This window comes from Nomascus leucogenys, chromosome 1a (genome assembly GCF_006542625.1).
Source record: "Nomascus leucogenys isolate Asia chromosome 1a, Asia_NLE_v1, whole genome shotgun sequence".
Lineage (NCBI taxonomy): Eukaryota > Metazoa > Chordata > Mammalia > Primates > Hylobatidae > Nomascus > Nomascus leucogenys.
The window spans coordinates 28,022,990-28,047,167 of NC_044381.1; the positions used below are offsets into that span (position 1 = coordinate 28,022,990).

General features: G+C 40.6%; 1 long non-coding RNA gene across 1 annotated transcript in view; it reads right to left on the reverse strand.

Annotated features, from left to right (window-relative positions):
• The window catches only part of LOC105738468, a 51,507-nt gene extending 30,196 nt beyond the window's left edge, over positions 1-21,311 (reverse strand). Inside the window, exon 1 of the long non-coding RNA XR_001114269.1 lies at positions 21,199-21,311. This is a non-coding gene — a long non-coding RNA (uncharacterized LOC105738468). The remainder of the gene's footprint in view (positions 1-21,198) is intronic.
• Positions 21,312-24,178: the final 2,867 nt, after the last annotated feature.

Below are 24,178 nucleotides of genomic sequence, written 5' to 3' on the forward strand. Positions count from 1 at the left end.
GGGTTTCACCATGTTGGCCAGGCTAGTCTTGAATTCCTGACCTCAAATGATCCACCCACCTCAGCCTCCCAAAGTGCTGGGATTACAGGCGTGAGTCACCATGCCCAGCCTCAATTCTCCTGGGTATATACCTAGAAGCGGAATTGCTGGATCATATAGTAATTCTACGTGAATTTATTTGAAAGAGTCACTATACTGTTTTCTACAGTGGCTTTACCATTTTACATTCCCTGAGCATTCCAATTTCTCCACATCCTCACCAACACTTGTTATGCTCTTTTTTTTTTTAAATAGTCATCTTAATGGGTTCGAAGTGGTATGTTTATTGAATTCTGAGGATGATAAGAATGAGAATAACTGCAATACTAATCACGTATTAAACTGATACTATGTACTAAATGTTTAACACATGTTTTCTCCTTGAATCTTCAAAACAACTCTGTGTGGTTTGTTGTCATCTCTAATTTATAGAAGGGGAAACTGACACCCAGAAAAGTTAGGTAACTTGCTTAAAATAAAACAGCTAAAAGTTAGCAGAACTGAGAGTCAAGTGCAGGGTTGCCCTTTGTGTCTGTGATCTTTCAACTACGCAACTGGTTTTCTAATCACGTAGTTGTGCGTAAAAACTTGAGATCTTCCTTCTGCTAGTGCATTGCTAATTCTAAAACCCTTTAAAATGTAAAGCCAAAGGCTTCCTATAAATGTTTGACGTTAGCATGTTGGCCAGTTTCCTGGAAACAACCCATATAGACACATGAGTATACAAGTCACTGAAAACCTAGTTACCTGGGACGCACTCCAAGGCTTCTTTGAGCCCTTATTAAGCATGATGTTACTGTGCTGGATCTTGAGGCTGGGGTGAGGCATAGACTCTTCCTTCAGGGAGCACACAATCTAGTGGGGCAAATACCTTCTAAGGTAATTACAGTGCAGGGTGCTGTGGGCTGTGGTAGAGGAGATGATTACAGTACAGCATGCAGGGTGTTATGACCAAGGAATAGGGAGAGGGCCTTGGGAGGACAAATGATGAGAATGATGAACTCCATCCTTAGGTACAGGACACTAGGCAAGAATTCATATCAGAATCATCATGTGACTTGACCATAGGAGGCTAAGCTGCAATATGAGAGTTGGAAGAATGGTGACTGTGGACAGGGAAAGGTATTCTGTGTGTGGAAATAGCAAATACAAAGGCTTAGATGAGGGAGGGAATGTGGTTTATGTGGAGTGGTGTAAATGTTTCAGTACATCTGTGGAATAAAGGGCACGTTAAGGAGTGGCAACAGTAGGATTGGACATAGAAATACAGGATATCCATTCAAAACATTTTCTGTCCTACAAAACGTCTGGATTGGTCTTGTAGTTGATGAAAAGGTATGGAAAAATCTATGTTTAAAGCATGAGAATAATTTGGTCAAATTTGTGTTTTAGAGAAATCACTTTTACATAACCTATGGTGAATGGATTGATACTGCAGTGAGATGGGAGGTGAGACCCGAGTCTGGCAACAGGAAGGCTAAATATAAGAATAGGGTACATCAATTAACTGCTATGTGCTAGCACTGTACAGAAACATTACCTGCGTTGCTCATTGGATGACCACAACAACTATGAAAAATCTATTGTTATCCCATTTTACAGATGGGTAAACTGAGTTAAGCAGGTTAAACAACTTGTAGAAAGTCACGCTGCAGTAACAGTGGGGCTGGCATTTTAACCAGGGCTGTTTTATTCTGAGGAAGAAATGCCAACTGAAATTAGGGCAGCCATAGTAGGATAAAGAAACTGTGACTGATATGTGTGGTATTTAAAAGGTAAAGATAACTAAAAAGGGTGGATGACAAGGAAGTAAATGAAAATGATGAATGGATAGATTTAGGGAATAAAGGATAATGGGGCATTGGTGAAGACTCTCAGGTGTCTAGTTTGGAGGACTGGGCAATTGATCACATCTTTTACTGAGAGGAGAAAGACCATAGGATGGTGGAGGGAAGAGATGGTGGACTCTTTCTGGAAAAGTTGTGGAGCCTGTAGAAATACTGTATTGATCAAAGAAACATTTTGAAATATGGATTTATATCCATTATCATTAATGATGAATCTTTTCTAATTTTACTTTAAGTTCCAGGATACACATGCAGAACATGCAGGTTTGTTACATAGGTATATGTGTGCCATGGTGGTTTGCTGCACCTATTGACCTGTCCTCTAAGTTCCCTCCCCTTGTTCCCCATCCTCCAACAGGCCCTGGGTGTGTGTTGTTCCCCTCCCTATGTCCATGTGTTATGTGTTCTCATTGTTCAATTCCCACTTATGAATGAGAACATGTGGTGTTTGGTTTTCTGTTCCTATGTTAATTTGGTAAGGATAATGGCTTCCAGCTTCATCCATGTCCCTGCAAAGGACATGATCTCATTCCTTTTTATGGCTGCATAGTATTCCATGGTGTATATGTACCACATTTTCTTCATCCAGTCTATCATTGATGGGCATTTGGGTTGGTTTCATGACTTTGCTATTATAAATAGTGCTGCAATAAACATACGTGTGCATGTGTCTATAGTAGAATGATTTATATTTTTTGGGTACATACCCAGTAATGGGATTGCTGGGTCAAATGGTAATTCTGGTTCTAGATCCTTGAGGAATCACCATACTGTCTTCCACAATGGCTGACCTAATTTACATTCCCACCAAAAGTGTAAAAACATTCCTATTCCTCCACAGTCTCACCAGCATCTATTGTTTCTTGACTTTTTAATAATTGCCATTCTGACTGGCATGAGATGGTATCTCATTGTAGTTTTGATTTGCATTTCTCTAATGATCAGCAATGTTGAGTTTTTTTCATATGTTTGTGGGCCACGTAAATGTCTTCTTTTGAAAAGCGTCTGTTCATACCCTTTGCCCACTTTTTGATGGGGTTGTTTTTTTCTTTTAAATTTAAGTTCATTTTAAATTCTGGATATTAGACCTTTGTTAGATGGGTAGATTGCAAAGATGTTCTCCCAATTCTGTAGGTTGCTTGTTCATTGTTTCTCTTGCTGTGCAGAAGCCCTTTAGTCTAATTAGATCCCCGTTATCAATCTTGGCTCTTGTTGCAGTTGCTCTTGGTGCTTTCATTATAAAGTCTTTGCCCATGCCTATGTCCTGAATAGTATTGCCTGGGTTTTACATTTAAGCCTTTAATCTGTCTTGAGTTAATTTTTGTATAAGGTGTAGGTAAGTAAGGGGTCCAGTTTCAGTTTTCTGCATATGGCTAGCCAGTTTTCCCAGCACCATTTATTGAATAGGAGATCCTTTCCCCATTGCTTGTTTTTGTCAGGTTTGTTGAAGATCAGATGGGTGTAGATGTGTGGTGTTATTTCTGAGGTCTCTGTTCCATTCCATTGGTCTATGTGTCTGTTTTGGTACCAGCACCATGCTGTTTTGGATTCTGTAGGAGTATAATTTGAAGTCAGGTAGCATGATGCCTCCAGCTTTGTTGTTCTTTGCTTAGGATTTTCTTGGCTGCAAGGGGCCTTCTTTGATTCTATATGAAATTTAAAGTAATATTTTTTTCTAATTCTGTGAAGAATGTCTATGGTAGTTTGATGGGAATAGCATTGAATCTATAAATTCCTTTGGGCAGTATGGGCATTTTCACAATATTGATTCTTCCCATCCATAAGGATGGAATGTTTTTCCATTTGTTTTTGTCCTCTATTATTTCCTTGAGCAGTGGTTTATAGTTCTCCTTGAAGAGGCCCTTCACGTCCCTTGTTAGCTGTATTCCTAGGTATTTTATTCTCTTTGTAGCAATTGTGAATGGGAGTTCATTCATGATTTGGCTCTCTGCTTGCCTATTGTTGGTATAAAGGAATGCTTGTGATTTTTTCCACATTGATTTTGTATCCTGAGAATTTGCCGAAGTTGCTTATCAGCTTAAGGAGTTTTTGGGCTGAGATGATGGGGTTTTCTAAATATAGAATCATGTCATCTGCAAACAGAGACAATTTGACTTCTGCTCTTCCTATCTGAATACACTGTCTTTCTTTCTCTTGCCTGATTGCCCTGCCCACAACTTCCAATACTATGTTGAATAGGAGTGATGAGAGAGGGCATCCTTGTCTTGTGCTGGTTTTCAAGGGAATGCTTCCAGCTTTTGCCCATTCACTATTCTATTTCCTGTGGGTTTTTCATAAATAGTTCTTACTATTCGAGATATGTTCCACCAATACCTAGTTTATTGAGAGTTTTTACCATGAAGGGATGTTGAATTTTATCAAAGGCCTTTTCTGCATCTATTGACATAATCATGTATTTTTCGTCTTTGGTTCTGTTTATGTGATGGATTAAGTTTATTGATTTGCAAATGTTGAACCAGCCTTGCATTCCAGGGATGAAGCCGACTTGATCATGGTGGATAAGTTTTTTGATGTGCTGCTGGATTTGGTTTGCCAGTATTTTATTGAGAATTTTGGCATCAGTGTTCATCAGGCAGATTGGCCTGAAGTTTTTTTGTTGTCGTTGTGTCTCTTCCAGGTTTTGGTATCAGGATGATGCTGGCTTCATAAAATGAGTTAGGGAGGAGTCCTTCCTTTTCAAATGTTTGCAGTAGTTTTAGAAGAAATGGTACCAGCTCCTCTTTGTACCTCTGGTAGAATTCGGCTATGAATCTGTCTAGTCCTGGACTTTTTTTGGTTGGTAGGCTATTAATTACTGCCTCAATTTCAGTACTTGTTATTGGTCTATTCAGGGATTTGACTTTTTCCTGGTTTAGTCTTGGGAGGGTGTATGTATCCAAGAATTTATCCATTTCTTCTAGATTTTCTAGCTTATTTCTGTAGAGGTGTTTATAGTATTCTCTGATGGTAGTTTGTATTTCTGTGAGTTTAGTGGTGATATCCCTTTATCATTTTTTATTGTGTCTATTTGAATCTTCTATCTTTTCCTCTTTCTTAGTCTATTTTGCAGTCTATTTTGTTTTTGTTTTCCAAAAAACCAGCTCCTAGATTCATTGATTTTTTTTGGCAGTGGGGGGGATTTTTCATGTCTCTATCTCCTTCAATTCTGCTCTGATCTCAGTTATTTCTTACCTTCTGCTAGCTTTTGAATTAGTTTGCTCTTGCCTCTCTATTTCTTTTAATTGTGATGTTCGGATATGATTTGAGATCTTTCTAGCTTTCTGATGTAGGCATTTAGTGCTATAAATTTCTCTCTTAACACTGCTTTAGTTATGTCCCAGAGATTCTGGTATGTTGTCACTTTGTTCTCATTGGTTTCAAAGAACTTACTGATTTCTGCCTTAATTTTATTATATGCCCAGGAGTCATTCAGGAGCAGGTTGTTCAACTTCCATGTAATTGTGTGGTTCTGAGTGAGTTTCTTAATCCTGAGTTCTAATTTGATTGCACTGTGGTCTGAGGACTGTTTGCTATGATTTCCATTCTTTTGCATTTGCTTAGGAGTGTTTTACTTCCAATGATGTGGTCAATTTTAGAATAAGTGCCAAGTGGCATTGAGAAGAATGTATATTCTGTTGATTTGGGGTGGAGAGTTCTGTGGATGTCTATTAGGTCCACTTGATCCAGAGCTGAGTTCAAGTCCTGAATATCCTTGCTAATTTTCTGTCTCCTTGATCTAATACTGACAGTGTGGAGTTAAAGTCTCCCACTATTGCTGGGCACAGTGGCTCACGCCTGAAATTCCAGCACTTTGGGAGGCCAAGGAGGGCAGATCATCTGAGGTCAGGAGTTTGAGAACAGCCTGGCCAACATGGTGAAACCCCATCTCTACTAAAAATACAAAAAAATTAGCCAGATGTTGTGGCAAGTGCCTGTAATCCCAGCTACTCATAAGGCTAAGGCAGGAGAATTGCTTGAACCTGGGAGGTGGAGGTTGTAGTGAGCTGAGATGGCACCACTGCACTCCAGCCCGGGTGACAAAAGCAAGACTCTGTCTCAAAAACAATAAAAATAAAAAAAGTCTCCCACTATTATTGTGTGGGAGTCTAAGTGTCTTTGCAGATCTCTTAGAACTTGTTTTATGAATCTGGGTGCTACTGTATTGGGTGCATATATATTTAGGATAGTTAGCTCTTCTTGTTGAATTGTTCCCTTTACCATTACGTAATGCTCTTCTTCGTCTTTTTTTGATATTTGTTGGTTTGAAGTCCGCTTTGTCAGAGACTAGGTAGGCAACCCATTTTTTTTTTTTTTTTTTTTTTTTTTTACTTTCCATTTGCTTGGTAAATTTTCTCTCTTGGTAAATTTCCTCCATCCCTTTCTTTTGAGCCTATGTGTGTCTCTGCATGTGAGATAGGTCTCCTGAATACAGCACACCAATTGGTCTTGACTCTATCCAATTTGACAGTCTGTGTTTTTTAATTGGGGCATTTCATCAGTACATTTAAGGTCAGTAGTATTATGTGTGAATTTGATGCTGCCATCATGATGCTAGCCGGTTATTTTGCACACTAGTTGATGCAGTTTCTTCAGAGTGTCATTGTTCTTTATATTTTGGTGTGGTTTTGCAGTGCCTGGTACTGTTTTTTTCTTTCTATATTTAGTGCTTCCTTCAGGATCTCTTGTAAGGCAAGCCCTCACAAAATCTCTCAGTAGTTGCTTGTGACAAAATCCCTCAGTAGTTGCTTGTCTGGAAAGGATTTTATTTCTCCTCCACTTATGAAGTTTAGTTTGGCTGCATATGAAATTCTGGGCTGAAAATTTTTTCTTTAAGAATGTTGAATATTGGCCTCCAATGTCTTCTGGCTTGTAGGGTTTCTGCTGAGAGATCTGCTGTTAGTCTGATGGGCTTCCCTTTGTAGGTGACCTGGCCTTTCTCTCTGGCTGCCTTTAACATTTTTTCCTTCATTTTGAGCTTGGAGAATCTGAAGATTTTGTGTCTTGGGGTTGACATTCTCGTGGAGTATCTTAGTGGTGTTCTCTGTATTTCCTGAATTTGCATGTTGGCCTGTCTTGCTATGTTGGGGAAGTTATCCTGTATAATATCCTGAAGTGTGTTTTCCAGCTTGTTTCCATTCTCCCATCTCCATCAGGTACTCCAATCAACCCTAGGTTTGGTCTTTTTACATAGTCCCATATTTCTTGAAGGCTTTGTTTGCTCCTTTTCATTCTTTTTTCTCTAATCTTGTCTGCATGCCTTATTTTAGCAAAGTGGTCTTCAAACTCTGATATCCTTTCTTCGGCTTGGTTGAATTCAGTTATTGATACTTGTGTATGCTTCCTGAAGTTCACTTGCTGTGTTTTTCAGCTCCATCAAGTCATTTATGTTCTTCTCTAAACTGGTTATTCTAGTTAGCAGCTCCTCTAACCTTTTATCAAGGTTTTAGCTTATTTGCATTGGGTTAGAACATGCTTCTTTAGCTCCCAGTGGAGTTTTTTATTATCTGTCTTCTGAAGCCTTCTTCTGTCAATTCATCCATCTCACCCGCCGTCCAGTTCTGTGCCTTGCTGGAGAGGTGTTGCAATCATTTGGAGGAGAAGAGGCACTCTGGCCTTTTGGGTTTTCAGTGTTGCTTTTTCTTGATTCTTTCTTTCTCATCTTCATGAGTTTGTCTAGTTTCGATCTTTGAGGCTGCTCACCCTTCAATGGGGTTTTTGTGGGGGCTTTTTTGTTGTTGATGATGCTGTTATTGTTGCTTTCTGTTTGTTTTTCTTTCAATGGTTATGTCCCTCTTCTGTAGGGCTGCTGTGGTTTGCTGGGAGTTCACTTCAGGCCCTATTCATCTGTTGCTCCCAGGCCTGGAAATGTCACTCAAGGAGGCTGGAGAACAGCAAAGATGAGTGCCTGCTCCTTCTTTTGGGATCTTTGACCTCGAGGGGCACCAACCTTATGCCAGTAGGATCAATCCTATCTAGGGTGTCTGACGACCCTGTTGGAGGGTCTCACCCAGTTTGGTGGCAGGGGGAACAGGACCTGTTTAACAAAGCACTTTGACTGTCTCTCTGTGGAGGGGGTGTGCTTCACTCAGGGGAAACCCACTAGTCTGGGCTGCCTGGCTTCTTCAGAACTACCATGAGAAAAGGCTAAGACTGCTAGTCAGCAGAGACTGTGGCCACCCCTTCCCCTAGGGGATCAGGCCCAGGGAGATCAGAGTTCTGTCCCTGAGCCTCTGGCTGGAGTTGTTGGAGTTCCTTCAGGGAGGCCCTGCCTAGTAAGGAAGGATGGGTCAGGGTCAGGCCTGAAGAGGTTCTCTGGCCACAGTCTGTCACAGCAGGTGTGTTGGGCTGTGGGGGACAGCTCTTGGGACCAAGCCATCCAGCCTCCCTGGCTGCAACAAGGGAATAGTGCAGCCTGGAGCTATAGAGATGGATGCCACCCTTCCCCGCTTAGTGTGTTAGGCAGTTATGTGTCCCAGTGCTGGCTGCTGCCCCTCCCCCAAGGAGCTCAAATGGCTTAGACAGCAGGCAGAGTCTGTTGAGAATCTGCGTGGCTCCAGGGTTGGGAACCTAGGCCCTGATGGCATGGGTTCGCGAGTGGGATTTTCCTATCCATGTGTTGCACAATTCCATGGAAAAAGCACCGTTTCCCCAGCTGGGTAGCACACTCACTTACCAACTCCCTTGGCTAGGGAGTAGGGGCTCCCCTGCCCCGTGTGGCTTTCAGGTGGGCCCCCGCACCACAGCTCTCTTCCCTCCTCTCTGTGGATCATGCCAGCCACCTAGACTGTTCTGATGAGAGAGCATGGATACCTGGGTTGCCGGTGCAGGATTCACATGCTGATTATGGTTCTTTTTGATGGGAGCCTCTGATCGCAGCTGCTTCTAGTCGGCCATCTAGGCCCCGCCCCCCCGAGAAATTGAAACTTTTCTTGATATACCAGCCAATGATAGGCACATATATAATATACATATAATATATATTTGTATAATGTACATTATATACGTTATATATCTATATTATATATGTATATATTATATACATACTATGTATTTTATATACATAACTATATATTATATATATAACTATATATTATATGCATATATTTGTATGTTATCTATAGTACATAAAATATATATTGTACATTATACATATATATAATATGATATTTTATTCCCCGGTCATATTTTAAATTCCAACAACTTACATTCTCACCTATATATATTATATATGTACAATATGTAATATATTTTTGATAAATATATTTATTATACACCATTATATTATACATATATATTCTACCTGTATAATATACATATATATAATATATTTTATTCCTTGGTCATATTTTAAATTGCAACAACTTACCTTCTTCTACAATTAACGCTATAAGCCCATTCTCTGTAGAGTTCCTGGAGAGATCCTTTGAAGATGGAACCTATCCATGTCATTTTTATTGTTTAACTTTTCCCATTTGCCTTGAGAATACTTGCCAGAGTCACTTGCAGCTGCAATGTTTACTGTGTGATAACCTTTGCCATGAAATATCTGTCTTTTATTATCATTTTTGCCTCACTCTAGTATATTGACTTTAGGAACAAAAGACATCGCTATATTTATAGCATTCTGTTTTTAGTAGTGGTATTTCCATTTATGAAATATAGTAATTATTGATCACTGAAAATGTCAAATCCTAGAAAAAATAGCATTTCTGCCTGTGATGTTAACATCGTCCTTGAACAGTTGTTGGCCAAAGATTCATTTGATGAATCTGATTTATCTGAAATAGATGATTCTGATGATTCAGACAATTTTTATATTAGTTCTGTCTGAAATAACTCCAAAAATGGTTTTTGTGTTTTATTTTCACATTGAAAATCAGTCAGATTTGCTTGACCCTCAAAGAGTGTATTTACGTAAAATTAAATGAGTGCTGGCAGTGAGCTGCCTCATTTTTTTTCTAAATAGGAAAAGGGTTAAAATCTTTCAGTGGCTCAGTATTGCCCATAAGGCACTCAAGGCCTTGGTCATCTGTGTCTTTTCCTCTTCTCCCACTGCCAGCTGCAATGAGATATTTATGATATAAACAAGGCATGCCATTTCATAGCACCATGTTTTTGTGCATGATGCCCAACATACCAATATGATTTTCTGTTCTTATTGATTTGGAAATTGCCTATTTATTTTTTTAAATGCCACTCTTGTTTCCTCTAAGAACTTCTTTCCAGTTCCTAGCAGAGTCAACTGTTATTTCCCCCATATATATAATATATATATTTATAAAAGTACATTTGACATCTGTTTTGTGTCATTGGCTGTGAGCTGCTTGAGGGTAAGGACTTGATCTGTGTATCTCTGTAGCTTCTCACAGTCCCTTATAACATGCCAAATACACAAAACGTTTCCGAAGTTGGTGAACTAAATGAATGAATATTTGTTATGAGAATTAAATATTATTCCTATAACTATTTATTATAAGAATTAAATATATACATAGATATAGCTATTAATAGAATGCCTACCACAGGCACCTGTAGTCCCAGCTACTTGGGAGGCTGAGGCAGGGAATTGCTTGAACCTGGGAGGCAGAGGTTGCAGTGAGCTGAGATCGCGCCACAGCACTCCAGCCTACCACACAATAGGTGTTATAGAAGTATTTTCTATTATTATTCTCCTGCATAATTTCTGTCCATATTTCTTTCCATTTGGTTTTGCCACCCAAACAGATTAAAGGAAAGAAATGTCACATTCCTGTGTAACACCTTATAAGCATTTAATTAATCTGTCCATACATTCACCAAGAATTTGTGATTCCCACAGTCCAAATCTCTGTGAATTTTCTTTCTGCCATGTGTGGCATAGCTCTCTGACTACACTCTAATACCCCAACCCTCTGTAACAAGGGTATATTTACTTTGTTTTTGTTTTGTTTTGTTTTGTTTTTTTGAGATGGAGTCTTGTTCTGTTGCCCAGGCTGGAGTGCAGTGGCACGATCTCAGCTCACTGCAACCTCCGCCTTCTGGGTTCAAGTGATTCTCCTGCCTCAGCCCCCTGAGAATCTGGGATTACAGGCACGTGCCACTGTGGCCAGCTAATTTTGGTATTTAGAGACAGGGTTTCGCCATGTTGATTAGGCTGGTTTCGAACTCCTGACCTCATGGTCTGCCCACCTCTGCCTCCCAGAGTGCTGGGATTACAGGAATGAGCCACGGAGCCCGGCCTATTTCCTTTCTTTTCCCCATGAAGATTCCCCAATTCCTATTGCTTTTCTAGCTTTTTCAATGGGGTTTTCAACCTCTTAGGAATCTCAGAGGTTCTTTGCAATAACATTAATCTTTATTGCACAAGACTGCCACATTATTTTGCTTTGGATTTATCTTTCCAGATTCTGACCCCAAATAAATAAATAAAATGAAATGACACATTTCTACAGCTGAACAGTGAAGTTTGTTTTTCTTCTATGAGGCTGAACATTTATTGATTAATCCATATTGTACTGACAGCAACTTCTTCAATAATTTCATGGGTTATATAGCAGTTGGTAATAGTGCATGCACGTGGGCAGGGAGAACTATGCAAATATCAATAATAATTATGCTTGGTGTATGCAAATTCCGGCAGGTATTTTCAGAAATTAATCTTCCAAATTACTTTTGCACAATTCAGGAAAATTGAAATGTGCATTTAAATAATTGTAGAAAAATGTAAAAGCAATCTCTACTCATTTAAATCACCCAGTTAAGGTGCTATTGTAAACAAAGGGATTGTAGATATTTCAGACACAGAAGCCATACTGTCAAAACAGAATTATAGAGATCATGGGAGCTTTGCTTTGTTTGTAGACAACTTACCAGGGATGGCATTGTTTGGATTAGTTTGGTTTAAAGCATTATTATTAATATTCCTCAAAAATCATTACTAAAAAGAAGCAATATTGTTTTTTGTTTTTTTTTTTAAATTTTTTAAATTATACTTTAGGTTTTAGGGTACATGTGCACAATGTGCAGGTTTGTTACATATGTATCCATGTGCCATGTTGTTTTGCTGCACCCATTAACTCGTCATTTAGCATTAGGTATATCTCCTAATACTCTCCCTCCCCCTCCCCCCACCCCACAACAGTCCCCGGAGTGTGATGTTCCCCTTCCTGTGTCCATGTGTTCTCATTGTTCAATTCCCACCTATGAGTGAGAACATGCGGTGTTTGGTTTTTTGTCCTTGCGATAGTTTACTAAGAATGATGTTTTCCAGTTTCATCCATGTCCCTACAAAGGATATGAACTCATCATTTTTTATGGCTGCATAGTATTCCATGGTGTATATGTGCCACATTTTCTTAATCCAGTCTATCGTTGCTGGACATTTGGGTTGGTTCCAATTCTTTGCTATTGTGAATAGTGCTGCAATAAACATACGTGTGCATGTGTCTCTATAGCAGCATGATGTATAGTCCTTTGGGTATATACCCAGTAATGGGATGGCTGGGTCAAATGGTATTTCTAGTTCTAGATCCCTGAGGAATCGCCACACTGACTTCCACAATGGTTGAACTAGTTTACAGTCCCACCAACAGTGTAAAAGTGTTCCTATTTCTCCACATCCTCTCCAGCACCTGTTGTTTCCTGACTTTTGAATGATGGCCATTCTAACTGGTGTGAGATGGTATCTCACTGTGGTTTCGATTTGCATTTCTCTGATGGCCAGTGATGATGAGCATTTTTGCATGTGTTTTTTGGCTGCATAAATGTCTTCTTTTGAGAAGTGTCTGTTCATGTCCTTCACCCACTTTTTGATGGGGTTGTTTGTTTTTTTCTTGTAAGTTTGTTTGAGTTCATTGTAGATTCTGGATATTAGCCCTTTGTCAGATGAGTAGGTTGCAAAAATTTTCTCCCATTCTGTAGGTTGCCTGTTCACTCTGATGGTAGTTTCTTTTGCTGTGCAGAAGCTCTTTAGTTTAATTAGATCCCATTTGTCAATTTTGGCTTTTGTTGCCATTGCTTTTGGTGTTTTAGACATGAAGTCCTTGCCCATGCCTATGTCCTGAATGGTATTGCCTAGGTTTTTTTGTAGGATTGTAATGGTTTTAGGTCTAACATTTAAGTCTTTAATCCATCTTGAATTAATTTTTGTATAAGGTGTAAGGAAGGGATCCCGTTTCAGCTTTCTCCATATGGCTAGCCAGTTTTCCCAGCACCATTTATTAAATAGGGAATCCTTTCCCCATTGCTTGTTTTTGTCAGGTTTGTCAAAGATCAGATAGTTGTAGATATGTGGCATCATTTCTGAGGGCTCTGTTCTGTTCCATTGATCTATGTCTCTGTTGTGGTACCAGTACCATGCTGTTTTGGTTACTGTAGCCTTGTAGTATAGTTTGAAGTCAGGTAGCGTGATGCCTCCAGCTTTGTTCTTTTGGCTTAGGATTGACTTGGCGATGCGGGCTCTTTTTTGGTTCCATATGAACTTTAAAGTAGTTTTTTCCAATTCTGTGAAGAAAGTCATTGGTAGCTTGATGGGGATGGCATTGAATCTATAAATTACCTTGGGCAGTATGGCCATTTTCACGATATTGATTCTTCCAACCCATGAGCATGGAATGTTCTTCCATTTGTTTGTATCCTCTTTTATTTCATTGAGCAGTGGTTTGTAGTTCTCCTTGAAGAGGTCCTTCACATCCCTCGTAAGTTGGATTGCTAGGTATTTTATTCTCTTTGAAGCAACCGTGAATGGGAGTTCACTCATGATTTGGCTCTCTGTTTGTCTGTTATTGGTGTACAAGAATCCTTGTGATTTTTGTACATTGATTTTGTATCCTGAGACTTTGCTGAAGTTGCTAATCAACTTAAGGAGATTATGGGCTGAGACGATGGGGTTTTCTAGATATGCAATCATGTCATCTGCAAACAGGGACAATTTGACTTCCTCCTTTCCTAATTGAATACCCTTCATTTCCTTCTGCCTGATTGCTCTGGCCAGAACTTCCAGCACTATGTTGAATAGGAGTGGTGAGAGAGGGCATCCCTGTCTTGTGCCAGTTTGCAGAGGGAATGCTTCCAGTTTTTGCCCATTCAGTATGATATTGGCTGTGGGTTTGTCATAGATAGCTCTTATTATTTTGAGATACATCCCATCAATACCTAATTTATTGAGAGTTTTTAGCATGAAGGGTTGTTGAATTTTGTCAAAGGCCTTTTCTGCATCTATTGAGATAATCATGTGGTTTTTGTCTTTGGTTCTGTTTATATGCTGGATTACATTTATTGATTTGCGTATGTTGAACCAGCCTTGCATCCCAGAGATGAAGCCCACTTGATCATGGTGTATAAGCTTTTTGATGTGTTGCTGGATTCGGTTTGCCAGTATTTTATTGAGGATTTTTGCATCAATGTTCATCAAGGATATTGGTCTGAAATTCTCTTTTTTGGTTATGTCTCTGCCAGGCTTTGGTATCAGGACAATGCTGGCCTCATAAAATGTGTTAGGGAGGATTCCCTCTTTTTCTGTGGATTGGAATAGTTTCAGAAGGAATGGTACCAGTTCCTCCTTGTACCTCTGGTAGAATTCAGCTGTGAATCTTTGGTTGGTAAGCTATTGATTATTGCCACAATTTCAGAACCTGTTATTGGTCTATTCAGAGATTCAACTTCTTCCTGGTTTAGTCTTGGGAGGATGTATTTGTCGAGGAATTTATCCATTTCTTCTAGATTTTCTAGTTTATTTGCATAGAGGTGTTTGTAGTATTCTCTGATGGTAGATTGTATTTCTGTGGGATCAGTGGTGATATCCCCTTTTTCATTTTTTATTGCATCTATTTGATTCTTCTCTCTTTTCTTCTTTATTAGTCTTGCTAGTGGTCTATCAATTTTGTTGATCTTTTCAAAAAACCAGCTCCTGGATTCATTAATTTTTTGAAGGGTTTTTTGTGTCTCTATTTCCTTCAGTTCTGCTCTGATTTTAGTTATTTCTAGCCTTCTGCTAGCTTTTGAATGTGTTTGCTCTTGCTTTTCTAGTTCTTTTAATTGTGATGTTAGGGTGTCGATTTTGGATCTTTCCTGCTTTCTCTTGTGGGCATTTAGTGCTATAAATTTCCCTCTATGCACTGCTTTGAATGTGTCCCAGAGATTCTGGTATGTTGTGTCTTTGTTCTCGTTGGTTTCAAAGAACATCTTTATTTATGCCTTCATTTCATCATGTACCCAATAGTCATTCAGGAGCAGGTTGTTCGGTTTCCATGTAGTTGAGTAGTTTTGAGTGAGTTTCTTAATCCTGAGTTCTAGTTTGATTGCACTGTGGTCTGAGAGACAGTTTGTTATAATTTCTGTTCTTTTACATTTGCTGAGGAGAGCTTTACTTCCAACTATGTGGTCAATTTTGGAATAGGTGTGGTGTGGTGCTGAAAAAAATGTATATTCTGTTTATTTGGGGTGGAGAGTTCTGTAGATGTCTATTAGGTCCACTTTGTGCAGAGCTGAGTTCAAATCCTGGATATCCTTGTTAACTTTCTGTCTCGTTGATCTGTCTAATGCTGACAGTGGGGTGTTAAAATCTCCCATTATTATTGTGTGGGAGTTTAAGTCCCTTAGTAGGTCACTCAGGACTTGCTTTATGAATCTGGGTGCTCCTGTGTTGGGTGCATATATATTTAGGATAGTTAGCTCTTCTTGTTGAATTGATCCCTTTACCATTATGTAATGGCCTTCTTTGTCTCTTTTGATCTTTGTTGGTTTAAAGTCTATTTTATCAGAGAGTAGGATTGCAACCCCTGCCTTTTTTTGTTTCCCATTTGCTTGATAGATCTTCCTCCATCCCTTTATTTTGAGTCTATGTGTGTCTCTGCACGTGAGATGGGTTTCCTGAATACAGCACACTGATGGGTCCTGACTCCTTATCCAGTTTGCCAGTCTGTGTCTTTTAATTGGAGCATTTAGCCCATTTACATTTAACATTAATATTGTTATGTGTGAATCTGATCCTGTCATTATGATGTTAGTTGGTTATTTTGCTCGTTAGTTGATGCAGTTTCTTCCTAGCCTTGATGGTCTTTACAATTTGGCATGTTTTTGCAGTGGCTGGTACCAGTTGTTCCTTTCCATGTTTAGTGCTTCCTTCAGGAGCTCTTTTAGGGCAGGCCTGGTGGTGACAAAATCACTCAGCATTTGGTTGTCTGTAAAGTATTTTATTTCTCCTTCACTTACAAAGCTTAGTTTGGCTGGAAATGAAATTCTGGGTAGAAAATTCTTTTCTTTAAGAATGTTGAATATCAGCCCCCACTCTCTTCTGGCTTGTAGAGTTTCTGCTGAGAGATCAGCTGTTAGTCTGATGGGCTTCCCTTTGTGGGTAACCCGACCTTTCTCTCTGGCTGCCCTTAACATTTTTTCCTTCATTTCGACTTTTGTGAATCTGATAATTATGTGTCTTGGAGTTGCTCTTCTCGAGGAGTATTTTTGTGGGTTCTCTGTATTTCCTGAATCTGAATGTTGGCCTGCCTTGCTAGATTGGGGAAGTTCTCTTGGATAATATCTTGCAGAGTGTTTTCCAACTTGGTTCCATTCTCCCCATCATTTTCAGGTACACCAATCAGACGTGGGTTTGGTCTTTTCACATAGTCCCAAATTTCTTGGAGGCTTTGTTCATTTCTTTTTATTCTTTTTTCTCTAAACGTCCCTTCTCTCTTCATTTCATTCATTTCATCTTCCATCAGGGATACCGTTTCTTCCAGCTGATCGCATCTGCTACTGAGGCTTCTGCAATCTTCGCGTAGTTCTCGATACTTGGCTATCAGCTCCATCAGCTCCTTTACGCCCTTCTCTCCATTGGTTATTCTAGTTATCCATTCGTCTAATTTTTTTTCAAAGTTTTTAACTTCTTTGCTGTTGTTTTGAATTTCCTCCCGTAGCTCAGAGTAGTTTGATCGTCTGAAGCCTTCTTCTCTCAACTCGTCAAAGTCATCCTCCATCCAGCTTTGTTCCATTGCTGGTGAGGAACTGCGTTCCTTTGGAGGAGGAGAGGTGCTCTGCTTTTTAGAGTTTCCAGTTTTTCTGCTCTGTTTTTTCCCCATCTTTGTGGTTTTATCTACTTTTGGTCTTTGATGATGGTGATGTACAGATGGGTTTTTGGTGTGGATGTCCTTTCTGTTTGTTAGTTTTCCTTCTACCAGACAGGACCCTCAGCTGCAGGTCTGTTGGAGTTTACCAGAGGTCCACTCCAGACCCTGTTTGGCTGGGTGTCAGCAGTGGTGGCTGCAGAACAGTGGATTTTCGTGAGACCACAAATTCAGCTGTCTGATAGTTCCTCTGGAAGTTTTGTCTCAGAGGAGTACCCGGCCGAATGAGGTGTCAGTCTGTCCCTACTGGGGGGTGCCTCCCAGTTAGGCTGCTCAGGGGTGAGGGACCCACTTTAGGAGGCAGTCAGTCCATTCTCAGATCTCCAGCTGCGTGCTGGGAGAACCACTGCTCTCTTCAAAGCTGTCAGTCAGATAGGGACATTTAAGTCTGCAGAGATTCCTGCTGAATTTTTGTTTGTTTGTCTGTGCCCTGCCCCCAGAGGTGGAGCCTACAGAGGCAGGCAGGCCTTCTTGAGGTGTGGTGGGCTCCACCGAGAGTTCGAGCTTCCTGGCTGCTTTGTTTACCTAAGCAAGCCTGGGCAATGGCGGGCGCCCCTCCCCCAGCCTCGCTGCGGCCTTGCGGTTTGATCTCAGACTGCTGTGCTAGCAATCAGCGAGACTCCGTGGGCATAGGACCCTCCGAGCCAGGTGCAGGACACAATCTCCTAGTGTGCCGTTTTCTAGGCCCGTTGGAAAAGTGCAGTATCAGGGTGGGACTGACCTGATTTTCCAGGTGCCCTCTGTTACCCCTTTCTTTGACTAGGAAAGGGAACTCCCTGACCCCTTGCACTTCCCGAGTGAGGCAATGCCTCGCCCTGCTTTGGCTCGCGCACAGTGTGCTTCACCGACTGACTTGCACCCACTGTTTGGCACTCCCTAGTGAGATGAAACCGGTACCTCAAACAGAAATGCAGAAATCACCCGTCTTCTGTGTCGCTCAGGCTGGGAGCTGTAGACCAGAGCTGTTCCTATTCGGCCATCTTGGCTTTACCTCAGCAATATTGTTTTGTTTGTTTACATACTCACTTATATGTTTCATGCATCACTGTGTCCATTTATCAACCCATCTGTCTATCAAATTAATGTTTATTAAGCATGATTATGTGCCACAGACTGAGGTAAGTAAAGTTATGTGAGTAGGAAGACCTTTTGACTTGTGTTTCCAGCTCAATATGTGCCACAAGTTTACATAGTTTAGCCATTTTGGGGTCTTTACATGTCCTCCATGAGTTTAATATCAATTGTAACTTCATATGAAAGCTAGAATATAGGGCAATAATTAATGCATTTATATAAGCAAAGCACTTTCAATGTCTTCTTCTGCTTTCATGCAGTTTTAATTCATCAAATTATGGCCAGAGGCTTTAATTGCTGAAAGTAACCCTAGGTTTCTCTGACTTTCTTGAATACCTGACATGCATTTCTCAGGGAAAATATTGAATTCATAGATAAAGGCTAGAAAGATACGCAATCCTTGCCCTCAAGAAGCTGATGTCTCATGGGCATCTGGGACAAGGAGCATTTGCCTATTATTAATGCTTGTGACTAAAAGTACTGCTATTGGAGTCCACGGACATTTTGGGAACAAAAGGTCTCCTTCCAGGAGTGATCAGGACACTTTTGGGATGTCCATGAGTTGTGCCTTGGGTGTGCATTTTACAAAGGAAAATGGTGGAGACAGATGTTGAAACAGGAAAGTCCAGGGTTTCAGACCTAGGTTCAGCAGCTATAGGGCTGTGAAGTCTTAACAACTAGCCTCATCTGTAAAACAGGGATGAGGACACCAGCCTCATAAAGATCTTTGGGAGGATTTAGCTAATGTTTGCTAATATGCTCATTAAATTATATGAAGCAGGGATTCCTTGGTAGAAGAGATGGTCCAGGGTAAAGGCATAGAAGGGAGGAAAAAAGACATATTAGGACCCTGGTGATAAGGCCAGTTTGTCTACTACTTATGGTTCTTATACTGCCTCTGCTTTTCTTTCTAGAAAACCAGAGGCAGTAACCACGAATCTATTTGTCTGTTTTGCGATGTTATATTTGTGACTTGACTGTTTTGAACTGCTTTGTCTTTAAAATGAACCAGGAAAACTCATTTTATGCTGCCCCAAATGGTGGGAGGTAAGATGACAGATACATCACCTGCAAGTAAGGCTTTTGTGTTCCTCTACCAGTTGGTGCTCTCTATTCATTTAAGTGTTTCTTATCAGCTTCTGCCTAGGGATAACCTTCCAATAAAAATACACATTTCCTTGCCCATATGTCGCAAGTCAGCTGTTCCTTTAAAGGACATACCTGTGATCTTGAACAATGGATTAAAAATATATTATAAACCAGTGTAATATTCTAGGTTTTTTTTTTTTTTCCCCGAGACAGAGTCTCTCTCTGTCAACCAGGCTGGAGTGCAGTGGCTCAATTTTGGCTCACTGCAACCTCTGCCTCCCAGGTTCAAGTGATTCTCTTGTCTCAGCCTCCTGAGCAGGTGGAATTACAGGTGCATACCACCACGCCCAGCTAACTGGCATTTTTAGTAGAGACAGGGTTTCACCATGTTGGCCAGGCTGGTCTGGAATTCCTGACCTCAAGTGATCTGCCTGCCTCTGCCTGCTAAAGTGCTGGGATAACAGGCATGAGCCACCATGCCAGGCCCTAGTTTTATTTTTATTTTTTATTGTTTTTTGTTGTTGTTGTTGTTTGAGGGAAATACTGAAACTACAAATAAATTAACAGTCATTGCCACCAACTCATTTGATGAAAACCATTTATTCTAATTGTAAGTGATAACCTGGCTTTTGTGCCCTCAGATCAGAGGATCTATTGTGTTTTCCTATATTTTTGAGTGCTGCTTAGTTTTTCTTATTTTTTTGTTTCCCATGGCTCCACCTGTGATCCTACAAATAGCATACTGATAACAGAAGGCAAACAGGTAGAATGGTAGAGAAAGAAGGTTGGAAGCACAAAAAAATGGGACGGTGTCTTTCTTGTCTTTCACTTATTCATTTACCAATTACTGCTGAAACTGTGGTGGAAGCCATAAAGACAAAGTCCAAGAAGGTACCACCTATATCTCTCAGGCACTTGGCAGCTGAGAGATAACAGCAATTGGGCCATAACCATGATGACCAGTACTTCAATGGAGGATGTTCAGATGCTCCAGAAGCATTTAGTGACTAACTAACTGGCCTGGGAGAGCTGGAAAGGCTTCACAGAGGAGGTGATATTAGACTGAATCATGAACGTAAAAAAGAGTCTGGATGAAGGACATTCCAGACAAGAGGAATTATTATCTCAATGATTAAAATCTATGTCAGAGAAAGGTTAGGCCATAGAAAGATATACAGCTCTAAGGGATTCAGAAGACAGAAACGTTACATTTCATAAAGAGATAAAGAGAGACACGTCAAGGAGGAAGTAGTATTTAAATGGGCCATGACATTTTAGAAGGGATAGATGGGGCTAAAGAGGGCCCTTTAAATGGAGGAACTTATGAACAATGACATGGAGGTAAGAAAGTTCAAGGTGGGGCTTAGGGAACATGAAGGAGTCATGTATGCTTACAGTGTAGGCTATGTGTAGATAACATGAGAAAGGTCAGGTGTGGTCAGATGGGGAGAGTTCCAGATGCTGACGTGAGGGCTCTGTACCTAATACTATTATTTGGTAGGAGTCACCAGTATGTTATTTGGGAAACGATAGTCCATTCGGTTTAATTCCACCAGTATTTTTGGAGACCTTCCTTGCTCTGAAACAGGTACTGGGACACAAAATGAATCAGACATGATTCCTGACCTTTTGAATCTTTCATCAAAATATTTGTCCATGTTTCTAAGTCAATGTCCATGTCTGTGTTCACATCCACGTCCATGTCTATAAGTCAATGTTTATGTCAATTTCTATGCCTATGTCTATATCTGCATCTGTATCGAGATCTTTAGACAGAGAGTAACTTGACTATGGTGTGTAGGATGTGTGGAAGGCAGGGGAAGAGGGGCGGGAGAGGTGAACAGGCAGCAGCCATCCACATGGAAAGGTCTGAACCAGTTCACATGGGAGGATCTGAACAGGGGCAGTACAGCAGGAACAGCACTGTCTTTGGAATCTGAGGAATTTGAGCTTGAATCCAGGCTCTATCACAAACTATCCTTGAGAGTTTATTCAAGTAATTTCCTCAGCCTGATTTTCTTCATCTGTAAAACAGGGAAAATAACACTTACCTCTGAGGATGGATGAGAAGATTTAACGTGACGTATTAAGCACTTGGCACATGGTTGGCATCAGCAGTCAGCAGTGATGAAAGAGGCTGCAGTGCCTTTGATTTGCCACTCCCTGTTGGGAAAGAAGTCAACACTTTTACCCCAGTGACAGAGGCAGGTTTGGTGGCTCCAGATAGGGAATGATGACTATGGCTTTAAGCCTACCCTTTGACCTCTACGTCTGTTTCCCAGGTAAGGAGCACAAATATCCCTTGTTTGGCTGGCAGAGCCAGGCTCACCTTGGGAGGCCCTTTCATGGACTGCTTCTTCCCATCCCACCAATGAACCCACTGACTCAGCCGCTGAGAGGTTCTGGCAGGAAGCACGGCTGCAGCTGTGACCAGGCCAGGTTGCTCCATCTCCAGCAAACATTTAGAGTGGCTCAGTGCCTGCTGCTCCTGCCTTGACACAGAGGAAGCTGAGAGCCAGGCCAGCGAGTGGCAGCCAAGAGGATGCCGCCAGCATGGCAGCCAGGAGCTGCAAAGGCCCCAAGCACTAGATGGTTTTGCCATCACTGTGGGGAGTGTCCTCAGCTGTCAGTGCCACCGCTGGGGATGCAGCTTCTCCCAGGAGCTCACCTGAGCATGCAGGACTGTTGTCAGGGCCCTCGCTCTCCCTGGCTGATGCGAGGTGGCTTCCAGGGGCAACAGCACTGTGGTGAACAAGAAGGAAGCCAGGATACAGTGAGGAAATGTGGAAGGGCATTTCCAAAGGCTGTTTCTGTTGGGGATTCTTGTTTGTCCAAGACTATGATTTACCTCCATGATACTTAGAATTTGTTAGCAGCAGGGTGCTAGTAGAGGTTTAACAACCGGCTCTGAGAACGGAGGCAGGGAGGGTGGGAGGAAAGGAGTGTCCTGATTTGTAGTTTTTGATGATTTCCATGGAGTAAAAGTTTCCACCACAAAAAATGTCAAGGTACAAACATAATACCACTGAAGTAAAGCTGAGAAGAGATGGGAAGTGTCACATCATTATGAAGTATTTCCACTGCAGATGGACAGTAGGTACAAATAATCTCAAAACTGTTGATAATAATAAAAGATAGTAAAATTATTAGGAAGTGAGGATTTTGAGTATTTATTGTCTGTGCCTTTAATATAATTTAATTTTAAGTTGATATACTTTAACATTTAATGATGGGCTAATTTGACAATGGCCTCTCAAAATTCCTCATGATTTCTCGAAGGCAGTGCAGAGTGTCTTTGTTTTTACCTTCTCTGGAGAATAAACCTCCAGTCTTTTGCTTTCATTTGTAAGGGAAAATTGCCTGGCTGACTGGTGTGTGGTAAGAAAGCTGGGTGGGGTTGGGGGGGTGTCTTTTCTTTTTAATTTATTGACATGGCATCCACATGACATAAAATTAACTCCTTTGAAGTAACCAACTCACTTACATTCAGTACATTCACAGTGTTATGCAAACACCAACTTTTATCTAGTTTTAAAACATTTCAGTCACTCCAATACAAAACCCCTGAGTTAGTTTGCTAGGACTGCTATTAAAAAGTGCCAGACACTGGGTGGATTAAATAACAAAAAAAAAATCATTTTTTCACAGTTCTGGAGGCTGGAAGTTCAAGATCAAGGTGTCAGCAGGCTTGTTTCTGCTGAGGGCCATGAGGGAGGATCTGTTCCAGGCCTCTCTCCTTGGCCTGTCAATGGCTGTCTTCTCCCTGTGTTTTCACATGGTCCTCCCTTTGTATGTGTCTGTGTCCAAATTTCCACTTCTTAAAAGGGTATCTGTCACATTGGAGGAGGGCCAACTATAATTGGCCGCATTTTAACTTATCTACCTCTGTAAAGACCCTGTCTCCAAATAGAGTTACTTTCCTAAGTACTATGGGTTATGACTTTAAAATATCAATTTTTCTTTTGCAGGAGGTATTACAATTCAGCTGATAACAACTCCGTAACCATTAAGCAGTTTCCCTCTATACCCCTTTACTCTCGGTCCCTGGCAGCCAATAGTCTGTATTTTGTCTCTATGGATTTACCTATTCTGGATATTTCATACAAGGAAATCATATAACACATGACCTTTGTGTCTGGCTTCTATCACTTCAAAACGTTTCCATTTTCATGTGGTTCATAGGAGTATCATTAGTTTTGTGTGCTGTGCTGTGGTTTAAAAAAAAAATGAGGACCAGGTAAAGGGCTACTAAGAGCAACTGCTTCAAAGTTAAGGAATTCTCTTAAAGACCACAGAACTGACCAGCATTTGGCAGATAATTTTGCCTCCTATTTACAAGAATAGAGACAAGAAGACTGATCAAGAGACCACTGGAATAGTTGATACAAGACAGTTCTAAGGCATAGACTTAGGGAAAGGGCAAAGGGGATCAAGAGGAGAAGGTTTCATCAAAGTGATTAGAAAATGCAAATCACTTTCAAATGCTTAAATGTTACATATTTTAGAAGTATATGAAAGCATACAGAAAACAAAAACCATCTACGAGACCACAACTCAGTTATACATACTGTAAACATTTTGATATATCTACTATTTTTATCAAAAAATAACATATACACAGAAAACTGCAAAAGTGATAAAAGTTTAGAAAGTTAAACACCCAGTTATCTATCTCACAGGTCATAAAATGTATCCTAAGAGCCTTCCTCATGGCCTCTACTACCAAAAGTAATAATTACTAGTTTTAGCCTTTTTTTTTTTTTTTTTTTTTTCTTTTTTGAGACAGAGTCTTGCTCTGTCGCCCAGGCAGGAGTGCAGTGGCATGATCTCGGCTCACTGCAGCATCTGCCTTCCAGGTTCAAGGAATTCTCCTGCCTCACCCTCCCAAGTAGCTGGAGTTACAGGCACCCACCACATCACCACCAATGCCTGGTACATTTTTGTATTTTTTGTAGAGATGAGTTTCGTCATGTTGGCCAGGCTGGTCTTGAACTGCTGACCTCAGGTAATCTGTCTGCCTTAGCCTCCCAA